Source organism: Dreissena polymorpha, unplaced genomic scaffold (genome assembly GCF_020536995.1).
Source record: "Dreissena polymorpha isolate Duluth1 unplaced genomic scaffold, UMN_Dpol_1.0 chrUn103, whole genome shotgun sequence".
Taxonomy (NCBI): Eukaryota; Metazoa; Mollusca; class Bivalvia; order Myida; family Dreissenidae; genus Dreissena; species Dreissena polymorpha.
Window position 1 is genome coordinate 10,532 of NW_026273417.1, and position 10,090 is coordinate 20,621.

The 10,090-nt window shown below is 36.4% G+C and overlaps 1 long non-coding RNA gene across 1 annotated transcript; it reads left to right on the plus strand.

The window, feature by feature from the left end:
* The first annotated feature begins 5,463 nt into the window (after positions 1-5,463).
* Positions 5,464-6,963, plus strand: LOC127864081 (uncharacterized). Its single transcript, XR_008041438.1, has 5 exons — positions 5,464-5,725; positions 5,864-6,049; positions 6,173-6,316; positions 6,457-6,649; positions 6,791-6,963. It is a non-coding gene; the product is annotated as an uncharacterized LOC127864081 (long non-coding RNA).
* Positions 6,964-10,090: the final 3,127 nt, after the last annotated feature.

The window sequence follows — 10,090 nt, forward strand, 5'->3', positions numbered from 1 at the left end:
ATAATAGCTGCAATTTCTAGATATTTGCTTATTTACTGAAAGATATTCCATTTTGTTGTGGTCTTGTTATGTAGGGGAACCCGGAACACCCGGAGGAAACCCAATATTTATTGCAACACTTACAAGATAGGTTAACTCATCGTTGGGCAAAATTAGACATAATTTGACGTGTGACTACTTAATTCAAAGGACTATAGTGTTATTACCGATTTCACATTGTTCTCCACGAAACCCATCGGGGCAGCGACACACGTCAGGTGATACACACGTTCCGCCGTTCTGGCATTCAGGATTGCACAAGGCTGCAAGAAACTTGTTATAATGTACTCAATTCAAATCAATAACAAAACATTATCTTTTCTTGTTGGACACAATACAACGATGTTTAGAAAAAGTGTTAAAGTGTTTTATACAAGTACATAATTCAAACGACTAACGTTGCGATACAAAAATTGAAACGTATTCGATGAAATTCCTCACGTTGTCCACTATATCATTCCAACGGTTATAGTGTAATTACCGATTTCACATTGTTTTCCGCCAAATCTATCGGGGCAGTTACACACGCCAGGTGATACACACGTTCCTCCGTTCTGACATGCAGGATTGCACAAGGCTGCAAGAAAGTTGTCATAATGTACTCAATTCAAATTCAATTAAAACCTTAGAACTAAGTGTTTGACACAATAAAAAGAGGTTTCAGACATTGCATTAAAAAAGTATAACATTCAAACGGCTATCGTTTCGTTATAAATTCGCAATAAGTTCGATGAAATCCCATTTGGCACTGATACGCGTAACTTTATAAACATTTTCCTACGTTCTGACATTCACAAAATAAAGGCATGTGCGTGAACACTACTATGTAGACAAATGAAACTTCTGTTTTAAAGTCATCATTTCGATACACAGAATTCGACTTAACACCCTTTTGCACCCTTTACACAAAGATTTTTTAATCATTATAATCGTCAGCGATATTCAATACGTATTGTTTTTAATAGGGTAATACGACATTGGATTTTGCCAACGATTATTACAGCTTGCTACATATTGCAATATGCGGCCCCATGGGGAGAGGGGGGGGGGGGTATCCGTCAATGTGGCACCTCTGTTGTTTAACTGTTCTGATGTTTAATTTAAACGAATGTTATAGAAGTCATATTTTGTTTTTCGGAAAATATAATTGTCCATACAAGTTTTGAAGGTGAACGTTTCTAGGATTGTTAACGCATCCTTGAATCAAGTAATACCCACACTTACCGCCAATATGGTCGCTAATGAAAAAGATTTCAGTTTAATTTCAATCACAATCCATTGGATCTGAATTTCATGCTATACACATTGGAATTTTAAATTTAAAATTTAGTTCATATATAATTTGCTTCATGACATGACATTGGTATATTTTCATATAAGAAACATCATATGTTCGAAGCAGGTGCTTTATACAAAGATATAATTTTTATTTCAGGGTCAGGATAAGGGCGATATATATTCATATAATACTATACACTGCAAATGTTATATTCAAATTAGTTTAACACGCCTCTTGTAAACACTTAAATGATACTCAATTTGTTTTTATTTGTATTTCATTATTCCGATGCAATTTTTGGATAAGATCATTTTTGGCATCATCATATAATTCTATACACTGCAAATGTTATATTCAAATTCGTTTAACACGACACTTGTAAACACTAAAATGATACTCAATTTGTATGTATTTGTATTTCATTATTCCTATGCAATATTTCGATAAGATCAATTTTGGCACCATCATATTCATCTTTAATATGGTTTGCATTCCGTTATAAATGTATAATATGTATAACACTATCAAAATGAAATTATAATAATTTACAAAGATATCATTTTTATTTCAGGGTCAGGATAAGGGCGAAATATATTCATGTAATACTACACATTGCAAATGTTATAATCAAATTCATTTAACAAGACACTTGTAAACACTAAAGTGATACTCAATTTGTTTTATTTGTATTTCATCCAATGCAATATTTGGATAAGATCATTTTGACACCATCTTATTCATTTTTTAATTATGGTTTGCATTCCGTTACAAATGTATAATATGTATAACACTATCAAAATGAAACTTTAATAAAAACATAATGCATTTCTAAACCAAATACGAAATTACAATTATTTAAAAATATATATTCACTTGTGAAACGAGACTACACTTAGCAACGGCATTGATTAGCCGTGACAATATGAAATAATTATAAGTTAGCCCACTCGTTTACGGACTGGTTATGAAAAAGCTTTGTTACTCATTGTAAAAGGAAAGTAGCCAAAAGGGAATGAAACAAGCATGTTCATTTTCAATGGATTTATAGGCATACCCTTACACGGGGCGGGTGCGCATTCGTTAATATCTGTAATAACGCTTTAATATTGGCCTTCGCATTAAATACGCAAACCTTGTCTAAAGGCTTTTAAATTTTAGAAAATTTAAAACAAGAGACGACTTTTAGCATTACAGGTAGCCTGTGCATGTTTTACGATTTTACAATATTCACCGATGCATGATAAACATCATAAAACGAATATGTTTACATGTGAAAAGGGAATACAATTCGCAACGCAATAACTGTCTTATCGCAGTGTTCGTTTTGAACAAGTGCAACAACGTGACGACTTTGAGCGTAAAACGTAGCCTATGCATTTGTGGTAACTGTTAATTATTTCCAGACACACCAGGACCACTATTTACAAATTTATAAAACAAATAATGAAATTACAATCCGTTACGCGATTGATTTATATAACAAAATGCTATAATCATAAAAAAGCCGCTCGTTTACAGACTGGGTATGAAATAGTTTTCTTACAAAAAGCTAATTGATACAAAAAGGGAATGAACCAAACATACTAATTTTCAAGTTATTCATATTAAAACCCTGATCATAGTTGTTCCCATGAAGCCCAGTGAGCGTGTGAACAAGTATGCGTTCTGAAGATTAACACACGTGGCACCGTTTTTACACAGGAAAGATTTGAATTCTTTGATATATGAACGATTACACAACCAACATCTATATCTCTAATAACCAGCGTGGTAATTTTAGTTGTTCATAACAAACCGAATTGACGCAGATAAAACGATGTGTGTACCTTCGCCATGTCAGCGTTTAATAGAACCAGCAACAACACACCGCATACGCCTGACAAACCAGTTGAGTGTACTAATAATAGTCTATAACTGATTTATTTTTATATGTTTACACCGACCGTGAGCGCAGTTTATGCCCTACCATCCCAGTGAACACTTGCACGGAGTTCTTAAGATTGTAGCACGTCGTACCATACTTACAAGGGTTTGAGACACATTCGTCGACATCTTTAACTTATTTATTTAAATTAACATCATTTATATATAATGTATGTTTATTTAATCAGCAAATGCAAAGACTGTATGAATAATGAAGTTAAAATCGAAAAATGTGTAATGTTCATATTTAATATATGACCGGCAAAACCAATTTTAACACGTAAAACAATTTCAATAAACGATGACGTAAAAATTCGGAGAAGATCAGACACTTTCAAATGCGTGACGTTGTTACAAACTGACAAGTGTAGAATCAGCATACCCTTCTTGGTGGGCATGAATGTAAACATTTCTAACGTATGTGAAAACAATGCAATAATCTTCGATATTGCAATACATATATACAATTATGGCCTACCCTGATCACAGTGTTTTCCCTGCCAGCCAGGTACGCACTTGCACGAATACGCATTCTGGAGGTTGCTGCACGTGGCGCCGTTCTTACACGGAGCGGGTGAGCATTCGTTAATATCTGAAATAACGTTCACAGTATATTCTTTTCATTTGGAAATAACGCTTATATTATATTTAACTTCTTGGACAAAGCGCTTTAGCATTACATTTCGCAATAACTGTCTAAACACAGTGTTCGTTTTCAACATGTGCAACAAAGTGACGACTTTCAGAGTAAAACGTAGTCTATTCATGTGTGGTGACTGTACAATATTTACAAAAACGATAGGACCATTTTAAACGAATTTATGAAGTTGTAAAATGGGAACACAATTCGTACGCGATTGATTTGTATGACAATGTGTAATAATGATAAAAAGCAACTGTTGTACAGGCTGGGTATGCCATAGCATTGTTACATATAGCCATCGAATACGTATGTAAAGGGAATGAAATAAGTATGTGCGTTTTCATGTGATTTATAGTCATACCCTGATCACAGTTTTTGCCTTGCCAGCCCGGTGAGCATGTGCACGAGTACGCATTCTGAAAATTAGTGCACGAGGCGCCATGCTTACATGGGGTAGGTGCGCATTCGTTGATATCTAAATGATTAAAAACACCAACATTAATGTTTCAAATAATCAGCTATGTTAAATTATTAGTTCTCAGAACAAGCTGTATTGACACATACCCAAAACCAGTTGAGTGTAATAACTATAGTAGCTTAAACTATATATATATATATCAGGCATTTCCCCAGGCGGTTTTAGAACAGCGGGTGCGCGGTGCTTGGAGTTCAAAATCAATCTCCCCGCGGCGCTTGTTTTTCCGATCATGTCGCCGCGACGCTTGAAAATTTCACAAGCGCTCGCAAGCTCTGATCCGAATGTTGTCTGCATTCGGCCGACGACCAGATAAAACGCGCACGCGCTAATCAGCGGTGTGTGCATAATGGGCTTTGATAAGATGTGCGAACGATTTACGGGTCGTTTATGGGGGTCAATTATGGTGTTTGTCCCCTAATTATGGGCGATAATGATCGATTACTACCGGTACTAGTGGCGTAAGAGCAGTTAAAGTTATGCTCAATTTTTGGTTTGTTTGTTTTTATTTTAATTGTTAACGACGATTTTAGCGGTACTTCAAAAATAAACAGTTACTTTTGTTTGTTGCGGTTGTGGGTAATTTAAGTTATAATTACAACTAACTGGAATTAGAAGTCTCATTTGATTGCTCCCGCCCACTACAAATGTTTTCACATTTTTTTTTCATCGGCGACTATAACTTTACAGTACTGACACTTAATTTATTCAGATCAAATAGTTTCTTTCGTATTTACGGAATACGCTAATAACAGCTAAATACCTGCAACACATTTTTCTGTAGTTTTTGTGCATGACAGAATGATAAGGTCTAAGAAACGACAAGTCCCTGTCTCTGGCAAATCTGTGATAACTAATTTCTTGGTCAGGATTAATAATGAAACGTCGCTGTCAGAGAGTTCAATAAGTGAACGTGAAAGTGTCCAGGACGTAGCAAGTGATCATGAGACTTCCCAACCACCAACAAAGCGATCCAAGCAGCGTGCCAGTGGGTTCGATAGTAGTTGGAATCAAGATAATTTTGTTGACAGAAATAATCATGATATTTAAAGCATGTGGAGATTTATACTGTTTTGTTTTGAAATGTTGTCATTAAATCTTGTATTTTAAGGAGTTACTCCAGGAGCCAGATCTCAAGCTTGTGGAGGCGAAGGATGTGCGTTGGCTGTCACATGACAAGGCGACCACTACCCTGAGGAGGTGCCTTCCCTCTGTTTACAAAAGCTTGGAGCGTGAGGCCGAAGAAAGAAACGATGCAAGGGCAGCTGGTCTCGCAAAATTCTCTCAGAACTACCAGTTTGTGCTGACACTGCACATGATGTGTGACGTGCTTCCACATCTTTCTGATCTATCCAAGGCAATGCATGTATGTAAACAAAAAACAAATAGAAAATGTATTTCATTCAGTGTTAATTATATTTCTTATGTTTCCAGTTCCGTTTATTTTGTTTAAGTGTATTATTATACACAAGCCCGAATCTATATGTAGTTATGTGTGTTTCAGGCAAAAGATGCAATCTAAACATGCATCAAGCCTCTAGTCCTTGGAACTCTGGCCATTCTTCAGGGCCTCTTGAATACCCCAGGAGAACACTTCCAGGCAGCCCCCGATAGAGTGGCCCGTCTCCATGCCGATGGCTTTGGCATCGCTGTGCCCACTGAAGAGCAGGTCCAGCATTTCACTGACAAGGTATGTGTTTGCTAGCATAGGAGTTCATTAAGCTGCAACAATCTTAATGTATTAGTAAAAAAATACAAAGACAAGCTAACACTTGGCATATCAATAATTAATCTGTTTCCAACTCATTTCCAGTTGTACCGGCCTTTTGTGCAGCAGCTGATGTCCAACATAGAAGAGCGATTTCCAGACTTGCCATTGCTGCAGCTCTTCGAGGCTTTCAACACCACCAAGTTCCCCACTGGAGATATGGGCAACCATGGCGAACAGGACATCAAGGTAATGCACTAAACTAGAACATGATATTTACAGTCAACCAATATAATTTCAAAGATGTACTCCATTATAATCAATTGTTAATTATCAGATTGTGTGACAATATTTAAAAAATCAATCAGTGTAACTTTTTTATTGTTTAGAAACTGGCTGACCACTTCAACCTTCCCGTTGACGCAACACTGCACAACTAGAGGCAGGTTCGAGGCATCCTACAGGGCACAGAGAAGAAGGCTGAAGAGGCAATGGAGTGGGTGACCATCCATTTGCGTAATAGCCACGACCAGCTCTACAAGCTGGCATCCGTTGGCCTGCTCCTCCCTACATCTACAGCTGGTAGGTACTTGACTAGGCTGTCAAGAGCACAATAACAAACGAATGATGTTTTTGTTTTGCTTAAATATCTCGTTGTTCTTAAATCAAAGCGATTCAATAGATATTATTTCAGATTAGTTTACAATATTGTGTGTATTTCAGACTGCGAGAGGGGATTCAGCACGATGAAAAGGATAAAGACGGAGAATCGTGCTCGCATGAAGTCTGCTGTCCTCAATGCACTGATGACGGTCAGCATTGAAGGGCCAGACATTGAGGCAGTAGACTTCGGGAAAATGGTGGATGCCTGGCACCAGGAGAAACCTCGCAGAACAGTGTTTTGAACATGTAATGTTTTGAACATGTAATATGTGACTGTATTGTTGTTGTTTTTCAATCAATCATGTTTTGCTTGCTAATATCTACTGTTATTCTGCTTTTTATTTAATATTTAAATACATGACTTGAATGAAATAAATTGAGGACAAATAAATAAATAAAAAAAAGAGAAAATGTTGTGTTTTAGAAGCTCCCAAGTAGTGTAGATTTTGATTTAGAACAGTTAAAAACAATAAAAAAAATCGACAAGCCGAATGGGGCAAGCCCCCTTCCGCACCAACCCCCGTCCACGCTGTCTTTCCGTGTGTGTATGTGTGTGTGAGTGTGTAATAATACCTACTCTGACCACAGTGTTTTCCCTTCCATTGTGTATGTTTATAAATTTAGTAAATGCGAAGACTGTATGAATTATGAAGTTAAAATGGAAAAATGTTCTTATTTAACATATGACCGGTAAAAAAGCTTATACTCTTAAAAAGTAAAACAAGTTCAATAAACGATGACGTTAATGTTCGGAGAAGATCAGACAATTTCAAATGCGTGACGTTGTTACGAACTGACAAGTGTATTTATAACATACTCTTCTTGGTGGGCATGAATGTAAACATTCTGAGTATGTGAAAACAATGCAAGAATCTTCGATATTTCAATACATAACTACAATTATGGCCTACCCTGATCACAGTTTTTTCCCTGCCAGCCAGGTACACACGTGCATGAATACGCATTCTGGAGGTTGCTGCACGTGGCGCCGTTCTTACACGGAGCGGGCGAGCATTCGTTAATATCTGAAATAATGTTTACATTCTATTCTTTTAATTGGGAAATAACGCTATTATTACATTTAACTTCTAGGACAAAGCGCTTTAATATTGAAGTTAACAATTACTGTCTTAGCGCAGTGCTCGTTTTGAACAAGTGCAACAACGGGAAGACCTTGAGCGTTCAACGTAGCCCATGCATTTGTAGTGACTGTGGACTATTTCCATACACACCAGGACCACTATTTACAAATTTATAAAAAAAAATGGAATTATAATTCGTTGCGCGATTGATTTATATAACAAAATGCTATAATCATAAAAACGCCGCTCGTTTACAGAGTGGGTATGAAATAGCTTTATTTCATAAAGCTAACGGAAACTAATCGGAAATGAAACAAGCATGCTAATTTTCAAGTGCTATATATTAAAACCCTGATCACAGTTGTTGCCATGTATCCCGGTGAGCTTGTGAACTAGTATGCGTTCTGAAGATTAGTGCACGTTGCACCGTTTTTGCACGGGGAAGATTAAAAATCTTCGATATATAAACGATAACACAGCCAGCATTTATGTCTCTAATAATCAGCGTGGTAATGTTAGTTGTTCATAACAAACCGTATTGGCTATTGACACAGATGGAATTATGTGTGTACCTTCGCATTGTTAGCGTTTAATTGAACCAGCAACAACACACCGCATACGCCTGACAAACCAGTTGAGTGTACTAATTATTGTCTATAACTGATTTATATTTATATGTTTACACCGACCCTGACCACAGTTTTTCCCTTCCAGTCCGGTGAATACTTCCACGAATACTCGTTCTTAAGATTGTAGCACGTCGCAACGTACTTACAAATGTTTGAGGCACATTCGTCGACATCTTTAACATATTAATTTATATTAACATCATTAATGCATTGTGTATGTTTATTAATTCAGCACATGCGAAGACTGTATGAATAAAAAGGTTAACACTGAAAAATGTGTAATGTTCATATTTAACATATGACGAGTAAAAAAACTTTTCACAAGTAAAACAAGTCCAATAAACGATGACGTTAATGTTCGGAGAAGATCAGACACTTTTAAATGCGTGACGTTGTTATGAACTTACAAGGGTAGTATCAACATACCCGTCTTGGTGGGCATGAATGTAAACATTCCTAAAGTTTGTGACAATTTTTCAAGAATCTTCAATATTTCAATACATATATACAATTATGGCCTACCCTGGTCACAGTTTTTTCCATTCCAGCCAGGTACACACTTGCATGAGTACGCATTCTGGAGGTTGCTGCACGTGGCGCCGTTCTTACACGGAGCGGGCGAGCATTCGTTAATATCTAAAATAATGCTTACATTATATTCTTTTATTGGGAAATAACGCTTACATTATATTTAACTTCTTGTACAAAGCGCTTTTATATTTAATTTAGCAATAACTGTCTTAACGCAGTGCTCGTTTTGAACATATGCAACAAAGTGAAGACTTTGAGTGTAAAACGTAGTCTATGCATTTGTGGTGACTGTACAATATTTACAAAACGATAGGACCATTTTTAAACGAATTTATGAAGTTGTCAAATGGCAATACGATTCGTTACGCGATTGATTTGTATGACACTGTAATACTGATAAAAAGCAACTGTTTTACAGGCTGAGTAAAACATAGCATTTTTACATATAGCCACCGAATACGTATTCAAAGGGAATGAAAGAAGTATGTGCGTTTTCAAGTGATTTATAGTCATACCCTGATCACAGTGATTGCCTTGCCAGCCCGGTGAGCATGTGCACGAGTACGCGTTCTCAAGATTAATGCACGTGGCGCCGTTCTTACATGTGACAGGTGCGCATTCGTTGATATCTAAAGCATTAAAACCACCAACATTAATGTCTTAAAAATAAGCAGCGTGGTTAAATTATTAGTTCAGAACAAGCTGTATTGACACAGACACAAAACCATTTCGGTGTAATAATTATAGTATCTTTACAATATATATATATATATATAGTGTGTGTATTTGTGTGTGTAATTACACCTACCCTGATCACAGTTTTTTCCATTTCAGCCCGGTGAACACTGGCACGAATACTGGTTCTGAAGATTGCTGCACGTCGCACCGTACTTACAAGGGTTTGAGGCACATTCGTCGATATCTTTAAGATACATATGTAAATTCATATTATAAATATTGTGTTTGTTTTTAAATTTAGTAAATGCAAAGACGGTATGAATAATGAAGTTAAAACTGAAAAATGTTCAAAGTCCGTATATAACATATTACCGGTTAAAAAGCTCATACTTTTAACAAGTAAAACAAGTGCAATAAACGATGACGTTAATGTTCGGAGA